Source organism: Fukomys damarensis, unplaced genomic scaffold (genome assembly GCF_012274545.1).
Source record: "Fukomys damarensis isolate Sample0158 unplaced genomic scaffold, DMR_v1.0_HiC HiC_scaffold_16, whole genome shotgun sequence".
NCBI lineage: Eukaryota > Metazoa > Chordata > Mammalia > Rodentia > Bathyergidae > Fukomys > Fukomys damarensis.
In genome coordinates, this window is record NW_022900928.1 from 19,423,950 (window position 1) to 19,436,507 (window position 12,558).

At 50.9% G+C, this 12,558-nt stretch overlaps 1 protein-coding gene across 4 annotated transcripts in view; it reads left to right on the top strand.

Moving 5' to 3' along the window:
- Sbf2 (SET binding factor 2) overlaps positions 1-10,251 on the top strand; it is a 350,526-nt gene extending 340,275 nt beyond the window's left edge. Inside the window, exons 42-43 of one of the 4 annotated variants that reach the window (XR_778567.3) lie at positions 2,134-2,335; positions 9,582-10,251. The gene's annotated coding sequence lies outside the window, so the exon portion shown is untranslated. Of the gene's footprint in view, positions 1-304; positions 1,443-2,133; positions 2,336-5,964; positions 7,602-9,581 lie in introns of those variants that run through there. The other 3 variants (XR_004517428.1, XM_010615278.3, XM_010615277.3) reach the window with 3 other exon arrangements.
- Positions 10,252-12,558: the final 2,307 nt, after the last annotated feature.

Consider the following 12,558-nt stretch of genomic DNA (forward strand, 5'->3'; position numbering starts at 1 on the left):
CACAAGGAACTAGAACTATGTTAATATATAAGAAATTGGGGAGTAATAAGAATGAAGGGCTTTTCTATAATATCTCATTTTATAAATTTGCCACCTGTGAAAATGTTTTTTGCACATTATTTGTATTTTTCTTTGTATATGAAATAATTCTTTGTATTTTGTAAAATATGGAGCCCATTATACTTCCAGCTATTTGAGACTATACACAGTTCTTCTTTTGTAACTGGATTCTTTCAACTTTCATGAAGGCATTACTTGCCTTACATTCACTAACCACCTTGAATTAAATTTATTTCTTCTTAAGAAAATCCATACCTCACGACTGTGAAGTGAAGCTCATTCTGCAGCGTACTGCCCTCAAGAGGGTCACATCCAGGACTCCACACAGGATGAAAGGCTCAAGTTCAAGGAAAAAACAAAGCATGACCCACTCTTGGTCCTGCTAACGTCATTGCTGCCTTGGCTGAGGAAGTGGCAAGATGCTGGGCATATGGCAGGAGCTTCTAGATTCTAGACACACTTTTGTAGAGTTTGGGGAGACCCAAGACTGAGGTTCTTGCCCCTGCTGCGTTCAGTAAGCTGTGTTGAGAAGGTTAAGTTCCTAACCTCTTTCATACTCCTTCAGGCAGTTATTGTTAAACAGCACAGATGTGTGATCAGTAATTTCCATCCTAGACAACACTTCCTCTGGTTCAACCCCTAGAGCTGACCCTCTGTCTCCAGCAGGGATACCAGTTCTCATCTCAGGATGAAAGGAACCATCTCTGAGCCAGGCACCTACATCTGCCTCCTTGAGCCTCAGATGTCCTTAGTCTGAAGGGCACATGTGACCCAGCCAAGGAGCCCCAGACCTCCTCCTAAGGACAAGCTTGGGAACTGCCATTATGCCTTGCAGTGTCCCTGAGATTCAATCAGGAAGGAAATAGATGGGTTGGAGGTTAACCAGGAGCTGTGTTTATGATATCAGTGTCCGGATGCTCTGCATTCCTCAAAGTTAAAAGGGAAGGACATTGGGGTCCAACCAGGCTGGCCTCCTGCAAGAGTCTTTAGCAGGCCTCTCCCTCCCTTGACTTCTGTGATGAAAGCCTTTCTACACCTGGGCTCATGAGCAGTGCAGACGTAAGGGGATACGTTAGCAAGGTCATACTCTGGCTCAGGTCCTTTATCCCACCTCCCAAACCTACCCTGCAGCTTCCATTCCTGAGCTGGAGTTTAAACTGCGAGTGCCATGCAGGCTTGCTTAGCAGTCTGAACTGACATTTTTATACACTTCATCATGATTTATTTTAAGAGTTATTGAGTAAACCCATCATCCCATAAAAATTTCTGAAAGATCCCAAGCTGATAGCCAGGAAATGCCCTTAGCAGTGGCAAGCAAGGTTATTAAGTAATGAATAGAACAGCATTGATGAAAAGATAGCATTTAGAGCAGTGCTGTCAGACAGAATAGTATAAGCTTTATACATCTTTTTAAAATAAAAAAATACATAAAATGAAATTTGGTTTTAATGGAATACATTATTTAACTCAGTATATCCAAAATACTATTTCAATAAGTAATCAGTACAAAAAATATTTTTAAAATATTTTATATTCTTTGGTCATTCTAAGTCCTAAAATTCCAATGTGTATTTCACATACGGAGAACATCTGAGTTTGGACTAGTATTATGTTGGTTTTCTTTCACATATATTTCTGATATCACCAAATGCATGTCATTTCTCCACCTAGTTCTCCAACCCCAAATGGATATCCAGCAGTGCCACTCAGTTCTGACCCTAAGGAGGTACACACACAGCCCACATACAGGACTGAGTCCCACAAGACCAACTCATTGCAGATACTAGTTGCAAAGGCTCCCAGTGCTTCTGACCAGCCAGCTATAAATTTGGAGATTCCTCAACCCCCTTCCTTGGATTCAGTAATTTGCCAGAGCAAATCACAGAAATCAGAAAAATAGTTCTGGCTTGCCAGTTTGTTATAAGTGCTATCACTTAGGAGCAGCCAGATGGAAGAGATGCATAGCGCAAGATGGGGGTGCCGTGGCACCCCACCTTCCAGGACCCTGAACCCAGAAGCTCTCCAAATCTCACTGTTCAAGAGTTTTTATAACCCAATCTCCATTTGCCGTAGGCCCGAGTGCAGATGAGGGGCTGCAAGTTTGCACCCTGTGTTCCTTGTTTGGTTTCTGTGGTGACCAGCCCATCTCCCAAAGCTATCTGAGACCCTGCCCTGAATGTCCAGGGGCTCAGGTGTGGTTGAAACCGGCACATTATGAATAACGAGACGTACCCATCACTCAGGAAATTCCAAGAGTTTCAGGAACTCAAACCAGGTACCTTTTTTTTTTTTTTTTACTCTGCCACACATTTCCATAACTATATATACTGTACCGGGTATTTCCATGTAGTGGTAGTTCCACTGTTAACTTACTAGACAATACAGATTTAGCACAAGTAGACTGTTCACAGCACAGCCTGTGGTGGGAGGGGCTAGGAGGCAAGAGACCTGGGTTCCATTGCCGGCGCTCATACAGTTCACCATGTGACTGTAAAACAGTCTCCTAACTCTCTTAGGCTTTAATTTAGAAAACAAAGGCCCTAGGAACTGGAAATGGAGCTCACTGGTAGGGCAATAAGACCTACTTTCAGTCCCCAGCACCAAAAAAAAAAAAACCCAGATGATACTACTTTACCTTGGTAAGGTCTCAGGTACCAAAAGGAGATTTAAAGAATTTTCTGAAGAAAAAAATAAAATCATTTTAATCCTGTAGGATGAATCATCTTATTAAAATTGCTATAGGAGCTGGTGGCACAGCTCAGCAGCAGAGAGGTGCTTAGCACATATAAGGCCCAGTATTCAATCCATGGCACCAAAATACAAAAAAAAAAAAAAAAAAAAATGAGGATCCTTAGCCAGATGTGGTGGTGCACACCTGTAGTCCCAGCAGTCGGGAGGCTGAGGCAGGAGGATCACTGTGGGTTTGCGACCAGCCTGGGCTACACAGTGAGTTCCAGGTCAGTCTCAACTACATAGTAAGACGCTGTCTCAAAAACAAGCAAAAAAATGAGGATCCTTGATTGAGTAAGTATGGAATGGGGCTTGACCTTCTGTATTTCTAGTAAGCCAGTTGACACGTTCGCTGCTGGTCCTAGAAGCACGCTGATAGTAGCAGATGTGTTAGACTCTGTCCTCCAGGAAGCAGATTCCATGAGAAGGAAATGGGGAGGTTGGGAGAGTCAAGAGACCGCAATGCAGATGGTGGCCCCTGGCCCATCCTCCGGAGAGCAGACATTCTGGGCATGAGCTGCCTTTTCCTAACCACAGAGCCTCTGTTCCCCACCCTTGTCCCCAGAGACTTGCAGACCTCCTGACCCTCAGGCATAGAATCCACACATCATAGCACTTGCCTGGGGTCATACAATGGCAGGGTCCTGTTGAAACCCGCTCCGTGGCTGTCACGGGCACTTTTGGTAGGTTCTATCCACAGACCGAGAGATGAGGAGTCATCAGACTGCCAGGGGAAGACCTTGGTGAGCAGAGCCCCCGCACTCGCCTCACCCCCGAGTGAGCCGGCCTCCTGCCGACACTGTATACTCAGGCAGGAGTTGCCTTGGGCTCTTGACAGCAGCCTACCACTCATTCATGATGACAAGGACTGGCTAAAGTCAACTGTGCAGTCATTTCCTCCTGTCTTGGAGCCTTTCCGGTGCGTGTTATGTGCGGTACAAAAACCTTCACACACCGAACTCCCCACATGCCCGCGTCTGGCCACACACCTCGGCCTCAGACCCCTGACCAAATCCAGGCCGCGGGCCATTACCCAGGAGCGTGTATGTTCTTGCGCTGCCTTGATGCCCTCTTCCTTGGACACAAGCAGGCACTGTGCTCACAGCTGTACCTGTCAGCTGATAACAATCAATCCCCAGGCCCTGGGAGGCTGAGGCAGAAGGACAGAAGGTTTGAGCCCAGCCTGAGCAATTTTTTTTTTGTACCGGGGATCAAACTCGGGTCCTTGTGCTTGCGCGAGGCAGGCAGTGGAACTGCTGAGCTAAATTCCCAGCCGTGGGCAATTTTTTTAAATTAATTGAGTTTATTGGTACATTGTAAATATTCATAATGGTCACATCCATGGTAGGGAATTTGAACCTATACACTGATTCTTTTTTCCCCATCCTCCTTCCCTTCAGCCCCTCTTCCCCTCCTTATTTACAAAAGCTTTGTTTCCATTTTTCCTTTTCTCATTTTTTTCTTTTCCTCTCCCTCCCTCCCTGCCTCCCTCCCTATTTCCTCTTCCCATTTGAACATTTTCTTCCTATTTCACCAAGTCTGTTAAACATTTCGGTTCTTATTTACACTTTCGGTTTCTCACACCGTGTAACATGTACACATGTCCAATTTATTTCACTTGAGTATGATCTCAGCGTGCATCCCTTTGCCTAGAAATGTCTCATTTATCCTTCCTTATGGCTGAGTAGTACTCTGTTGTATAAACACGTTTATCCATCTATCAGTTGATGGGCATTCGGGCTGTTTCCAGGATTTAGCTATTAGAAACTGTGCTGATATGAATGTGGCCGTGCATATACTCTTGTGGTATGGCGCTTTCAGTCCTGTCGGACAGATACCAAGAAGGAACAGCTGGGTCAAATGGAGCCTCTGGGTTTAGTTTCTTCAGGAAGCTCCACACTGATTTCCACAGTGGTTGCACCAGCCTACACTCCCAGCCAGTAGTGGAGAAGCGTTCCTTTCTCCCCATAACCCACCAGCATTTGTTGTTGGTTGATTTCTCTACAGTAGCCATTCTTTCTGGAGTGACATGGAATCTTACCGTTGTTTTAATTTGCATCTCTCGACCAGTGATGTTTTTTCATATATTTATTGCCATTGCAGCTTAGCTCCTCTCCCAAAGCTGGGCTGTGGGCATGCTTTGAGCTCCAGGTGTTGATTAATGCCACTCAGACTCTGTCGGCTAGTCCTGAGCATGTCATAGTCTCCCTTTCTCTAGTGAGCAGTTGGACAAAGTAACGGCCATGGTCCATTTGGGAAGAAACACACGGAAGCAGTTGTCATGACAAATACACGACTTGCTGCAGTTCTGCAGGGTCCTGCCGCCTCAAGGCTGCCACCTCTTTAGTTAGTGCTAAACTGAGAAAACTGGGAACTGAGCAAGAGATTGTGACTTTCCATTAAATCTGTCTCCTGCCCCTCCATTCCTGTCCTGTTTTTTAGTTGTAAATGTTAAACAGAGCTTTGCTGGTGGCCCATCTAGCTTGCCCCAGGGACACTGTATTAGCCAAGTCCACGTCTTTTTTTTTTTTTTTTTTTTCTCTTTTGAGACAGGGTCTCACTATGTAGTTGAGACTGACCTGGAACTCACAGTGTAGCCCAGGCTGGTCTCAAATTCACAGGACCCTCCTGCCTCAGCCTCCCAAGTGCTGGGATTACAGGCGTGCGCCACCACGCCCAGCTCCAAGTCCACGTCTTTGAGAATTCCTCACATAACCATCTTTAGCAGGCTCACCTTCCATGGCTCTTCCTTCCTTCCCTTTCTTTCTCTTCTTTTTTCTTCTTTTCATCTGTCTGTCTTCTTTTGTTCAGTGCTAGAGATGGAATCCAGGGTCTTGACAAGACAGGCACTCCCAAAGCTGAGAACTACACTCTCACCCCTGTTTTCTTTCTTGTCTACCACATCCCAGAGAAAGTCAGGTATTCTCCCTGAACTGAGTGTTGGCCACCAGACTTGTAAGAGCCCACCTGAGCAGACATTGCTTCCTCCCCCGGTAAGGGTGCTAAAACTTGTCCCCAGAAAGTGCCTGAAGTGCACGGCTGCGGCTCGCTCTCCGAACCCCAGGAGAACTTACTGCCTGGCTCCTGCCAGTACTGGCTTGTCCTTAGCTTCCGCTCACAGTATTGTCTTCCCTCCCTTATCGGGCATTCACCCCTGATCTCTCTCTTTGGCAGCCAGAAGAGGAAGTGGGGCAGCAGATTGGCAGCACCTATGGCCTTCAGCGTGAGGCCTCAGGAGACCTCGGCGAGCGCGGCACAAGGGTTGAGTGTCACTAGGAAGGTGGCCGCCCCTGCAGCTCAGAGGGCCAGGGAGGCCGTGGTCACAGTGTCCTCGAGAGCGTCCACCAGACATCGTCATCCCATTTCAGAGTTCCAGGCCTCTCCTCCCCCGAGGGCCTTCATAGCTACAGCCTCAGCCTTCTTTTTATTTCACATCACTAAATCGTCCAGGCTGGGTTCAAACTTTCAATCCTCCTGCCTCAGCCTCCTGGAGTGCTGGGTTTACAGGCCTGCACCCCCCGTCCTGGCTGAGTTCTGCATCTCTTGAGAATGGATTTGCCTTTGTCAGGCTGAGAGCAGCCCTGGCCACAGAGTGGGCAGAGTGGGCAGCAGAGCAGCCGGGCCACTGGGTAGTAGTGATCCCCACAGCCTGGCATCTGGGAGGTGCGCGTCTACCGCTCCCACCAAGAGTCTAGGCAGGGACTGAGCCCCTGGAGCTCTTGACCAAAAGGAACAAGAGCATCATATTCTCTCCCTGTGGTGAGTCTATGCTGAGACTTCCAGCTCTGTCCTACTTCTGACCTTGGGTGGTTCATCCGCTCTGGGCCTCACTTTCTTCACCCATAAATGGGGATAAAAACAGAAATGATCCCAACTCAACAATGGTTCAATGGATAGTGTGAAAGAGATTCAAATTCCATAGAAATCTTACTTCAAATTCTGAATCTTGATCTTTTCCCAGGCTGTGGGTTTGTGGGTATTATCAGGGCTCCATCCTGGAGCTCAGCCGTGGGGTGGAACCCACTATGAATGGGCTGGTCCCCAAATCCAGTGTGTGCCCCGTCCACCACACACTGATGCTCTGCACTGATGCTGTCCTGGGTACACTGGACCCCAAACAGGCAGCCCCTGTCCTCCCTTGCACACATGACTGCCAGTGTAGACAGAGCTGTGCTCAGTGAGGGCAGGCAGAGGCAGCGAGCTCAGTGCCAGACCTGGGGTCAGAGACGTCCTGATCAGGGGCATTTATGCCAAGGATTACAGGACCCAGACATGGCTGAAAGTGAAATGGAAGAAGGCAGAAAAAGTTGCTGCAGCTGTGACCCCCATTTTAGAAATATCTGCCTGGCCAGGCATGGGTGGGACCTTGGGAAAGGGGTGTGGTCCAGCCCGAGGCTTTTCTGGTTGTCCCAGCGGGGCTCGGTAGACATAGGAGCTTCACACAGCCTAAAGTCAGGAGCAAAATTGAGGGCCTAGCTGGTGGGAACAGAGTGGAGGAAAAGAGGCAGGGATACCTGAGAATGGCCCCGTCCTCAGATGGCCAGGTGGGGAGCAGCCGGGTTCTGGCCCAGGCTTCACCAGCAGCCAGTGGGTCCTGAGGAACAGGGAGCTCATGGAAATTTTTCCCAGAGATCAAATGACCTTGTCCAAGGTCACAGCAGTGTAGGTGGAGCTGGGATTTGAACTCAGGTCCATCTGACTGCATCTTGTGCTCCCCTCTTCTCCAGCAGGCCAGTCTGCATGTAGAAACCCGAGTTCAGGGGAACTGTGACCCACTATGTCACCGGGCCTCTTGGAAGGTCATTCAAGGTCAGGAGCACAGCTCCGCAGCCCCGCCCTGACCCAGGACACAGAGTTCCTCCTGTCCTTCCTCCTGTCAGGGGAGTCAGCTCAGGCCCTCCAGGAGAAGACAGAGCCTGGAACTGGGCCCCCGCACACCCTCTCCCACCGGGGCTGCCACCCACAGCCAAGGCTCCCCGGAGGTAGGCTCCAGTCTGGAGCCAAGGAGCGGGAGCCCTTCCTCTACTCTACTGTCAGCTCAGCCATGCTGGGCCTTCCAGAAAAGTCAGGCTTAGGGGAGAAGAAAAACTTGATGGCTTAGGACAGGTGCTGTGTGACCCTGGCGAGGGCCTGGCCAGCTGAGCTCGTCTGACAAACGACGGGCCAGACTTGTTTCTCCACCGTGGTTCCCATGGTCCGCTGCGTCTTCCCTGCAGTCCTTGGCCTCCTCCACGCCTAAGCGTGGAACAATGCCTGGTCCCTGCGGACAGCCCTCCACCGCCACAGATCCACCTCCTCATTCCCCACAGTCCCCCAAGGTTCGGGGTTCAGTGCAGCCCCAGCCAGAGGAATGTGAGCCATTCCCGGCATCTCCTCCCCTGCGGCCAGCGGAGGGGCTGGGGCCTCCGGGCCCTTCTGACAGGAAATTAGCTGGGCCTGGCCTTCCCCACTACCAGCTGCTCCGCTGACCCTGACCCTGTGTTTTCTGAAACTTGATACTGCACATTTCAGAGCCTCTTCCTCACGCCCCAGGAGGCCTGGCTGAGCGCTGCTCTACAGGCCTCCAGCCCAAGCAGGTCCCCTTCCTCCAGACCTGCAAGGAGCCTGGAGCCAGAGGCCGGGGGCGCGGCCTCCTCACGGCCCTGACAGCTTCCCCCTCTGCATCTCCCACCCATCAGAGAGGCTGCGACTGGGCGACTGGTTGGAGGGACGCCAGAGGGGCAGCGCCACGGTCCAAGAAGAGGTGGTGGTTTGGAATACAGTGAGACAGCAACGGTTATGAGCACCAGAGGCAAAGATGCAGGGATTAAGACGGAGAGACCCTGGCGAGGGTCTGGCCATGAGGCTGAGCGACAGAAGTGTCTAAAGGCCTCCAAGGTTTCTGAGCCGCAGGGCTGGGTGGATGGCAGAGCCTGGCACTGTACTGGCGAACACCAGGCTTTCCCAGGACTGGGGCAGAAGATGCAGAGTCTGGGTGCAGGGGCCAAACTGGGGAGCCAGAGAGGGAGGAGCCAGAGTCCCCAAGTGAATGAACAGAACAGCAGAGACGTCATTAACGCCGAGAACAGGGGTAGACGGGCCAAGCGGGGGAGTAGGAGGGGAGCGGCTGTCCTGGCCATGCTGATGTCTGATGGCCACGTAATGGAGGATGACCTGGCAGAGGGGACAGAAGGACGTGGGGCCATGCGAGGAATGGAGACAAATGTTTACTTCAAGAATGCCAAGTGCTGCAGGAAATCAGGAGGAGGGCTGGCCGCGTACCACCGGGGTCGGGGGCCTGGAGGTCACCCCTGGGAGTGCCGGCTGCAAAAAGCGGGGCGGCCAGGCTGTAGCAGCTGGAAGGTGAGAGGTGGGGAGTGAGACCACTGTGCCGCCCAGCTGGAGTAATTTCAATGCCAGCACAGCCGCTGGAGGGCTGCACGGGGTCCTGGTTGTGTGTTTTAGGGAAATGAGACGTGTTCCTATGTCGAACAGGACCCTGCTACGATGAGAGGTTTGCAATACCTGAGACAGGGCTGGCAACAGAAAAACGTTTCTGAGAAAGCGGAAGAGCTACCCGGGCCACCTGGCAGGGCAGTGGCTGAGCTGGGGGAACACACAACCCACTGGCATCCCCAGAAATCTTAGAGGCCCAGTGACACCTCTGCCCCTCAGCCTCCCCGGCAGAACACTCCAGTTTCTCTCCTTAATCCCCGCCTCCTGTGACCTCAGCATCCCTCAGCACTAACCTAAAATGTGTGGTCCGTTCATCTCAAAGCCACCGACTAACCATGTACTTCTGCCCAATTCAGCCACAGCCAAGTCAATCCAGGTGCTGAGACAGAAGACCACAGACCTCACAGCTTCCGAACAAGAAAAACCCACTCCTCGCAACTCTCCCTGGAGGCTACAAAGCTAAGGTCTAAACACCACAGACTTGGTGACCGGCAGCCAGTTCCTGGTCCACTGGAGGCTGGCTGCCACCCAGCCCCCAACCCCTGTTCAGTCCTGGCATTTCGCCTCCTGCACTCAGATTCCCCACGTGTTGTCACCTACTCCCTGTTCCCAAGCCTGTTCACACCAGGAAAGAATACATGGTGAATGTCCCTCACTCAAAATGCTCGGGAGCAAAAGTATTTTAAACTCCATATTTTTTCAGATTTTGGAATATCTGCATGTATCCTCTAATGATATATCCTGAGACAGGACTCCTGTCTAAACATGAAGTGCGTTTGCTTCTTATACAGCTTACGTACACATCCTGAAGGCAATTTTAAACCGTTTTTAGTGTGCCTTAGACTGCAACTCATTCTGATTAGCGGAGGTGTGGAATTTCCTGTAGTGGTACTGTTACTGCTCAAAAGTTTGGGTTTTGGAGCATGTGGGATATCAGATTTTTAGATTAGGGATGTTTAACCTGTATTTAAGCTCTAGTGCTCACCACACCTTCCATGAGATAAATGGACATAAAGGCTTCTGGATCATGTCATGTGCATTAAGCATTCATGGGCCAGGGATGTAGCTCAGTGGCACCTCACCTGCCTTGCAAGTGCAAGGTCCTGAGTTCCATCCCTGGTACCACGTAAAGTGGGGAGCGGTCAGCTTCCCTGGATAATTAGAATAGGCTGGTCCTCAACTGACCTGTGTCTGCATGTGTGTGTGATCTTATAGACATTTTATTCCTTCAATAGCTTGTATGTACATTACATATATAGATCTATCACATCTACATCTATCACACACATTCATTCCTATGTAACTTCAATACCTTGACATATAATTACCACAAAGAGGCTATCTGTATGGATGGTGACAGACTTAGTCAACTGAGCACTTTCTCTTCAGAGTAGGAGGGGCCTGGTGCTCCCTAAGAAGTACTTTTTGATTTTCTTCCATGACTACTCCAAATGCCTTGCAGCAGGCCTGGTCAGCAGGCCTCCACAACCACTCCGGGAAATACTTGCTTTGGCTACAGAGCGCTTTGAACATGGACCCATCCAAGAAGACACCACTCTGGAGCCCCTCCCTTACCACTGACCAATCAGAAAGTCTGACCCTGCAGGCGCATAACCTGACATTTCTCCTTTCTAAGTGACACCTCCATACCCTTAGGCTGCAGCGTAAGTCCTGATGGGAATATGTTTGCCATTGGTGATTTTTCTCTTGGGTAGAGCTCGTCACACCAAACACCACGGGTGCCCAAAGTGGCCAGCAGCCAGCGCCAGTCACACTGAAGGTGCCCGCACAGAGAATGGTGGAGAATCGCTGGTGCCTGCCCTCAACGGTGGTCAGAAAAGTTTCTGACACCTATCAGTGGCTGCTTTCTCCAAGCAGGAGGAGGACCACAAACTGGCATTCAAAGCCCAGCGCTGTTAACACTTTGCCAAATTGTGACCTGTATAGGACTTGAGCAAGAACTCTGAGCTGATTAGTAGCATCTTGGAAGTGCACGGAGAACTCCCCTTAGAGCCTTGAAGGGGATGGACAATGGTGACAGTCACCACAAGCTCAAGAACCGACTTCCCCTGTGCATTGAGCTAAGAATCCAAAGGAGCTGGTGACACTCGAACAGGACATCAGGTGTTCCTGGGAAGTTGGTTCACCCTGAAGCTATCTTTGCAGTTTCCTGCCTTCAGAGGGTGACGGTGGTGCTCAGGAGATGCGCGAGCAGCAGGCAGTCCCTGCACAGGGCCTCAGTACCCAGAGGGAGGTAAAGCTGCTCTGCTCTGCTGCAGGTCTGGGTGGCCGTGCAATTCCACACGTCCTTGTCTGCGGCTCAGAGCTGCCTCACCCAAGGGGCAGACAGGCAAAGGCGGGAGGTGAGCCTGGGGAGCTGGAGGCTGCTGCCTTTGTCACGCTGCCCCTCACTCCTCACCTGACCTGATCTCCAGTAAGCTTGGCCAGTTTCACTCCTCTTGCCTCAAACACTTCACTCTATTGGCTTGATGGGTGTTTGGGTTTTTCTGATTTGTTGTACTCCAACCTTACTGCCTGCTCCCATTGGTTCATGTGACACACTGGCCTCAGGGCTGCGCCTCACACCTCTCAAAGGAGGTGGGAGTGGTGTTGCGGCTTGTACTCCCCTCCGTGCCCCCACTCTGGAGGCTGAGGCAAATTTGAGCTCAGCCCGGGCGATTTAGGGACTCAGCAAGACCCTGCCTCGAAATAAAGTCTGAGAACGTAGCTCAGTGCAAAGGGTTCAATCCCCAAGGCTCTAAAAACAACAAAGAAACACAAAAACACTGCTAAGGAAGTTCTCACATGGACCTCACTGCACTTCCCACCCCCTTCCAGAACGATCTTCCCCAGAAGTCTCCTGTGAGCCTCACTTTCTTGAGACCTCTGCTCAAGGAGCCCTGTGGAGCTTCGTACAACATACAGAAGCCCTTGGTACACCGCTGTGGAAAGGACGTGGCTGAGACAGTGGCTGCCAGGCCATGGGGACAACAGGCCAAGAGGAGCAGGCTCCCAGGAAAGAGCAACATGAGAGAGACCCCAAGGGCCCCCAGAGATGGGAGTGGAACTGCCATTCCTGACTCCCCAGTCCAGGTTTACAGGTCTCCTTGAGAGTCGGTGCTGTCTGCAAGGTGGCCCGGCATCCCACAATAGCCCTCCTCTCTCCTAAAGCATCTGGCCTTTTGCTCCTGGCAACAGAGGCTTCCCAACATCAACCACTGTCTCACCTCTCACCCTCACGTGCAAACCAAGGAGCCCCATCAGCCCAGGGCCCACCCATCGCCTGTAGGTCCACACAGCCACCCGTCCATCCGAAGTCCCTCTCTCAGGACA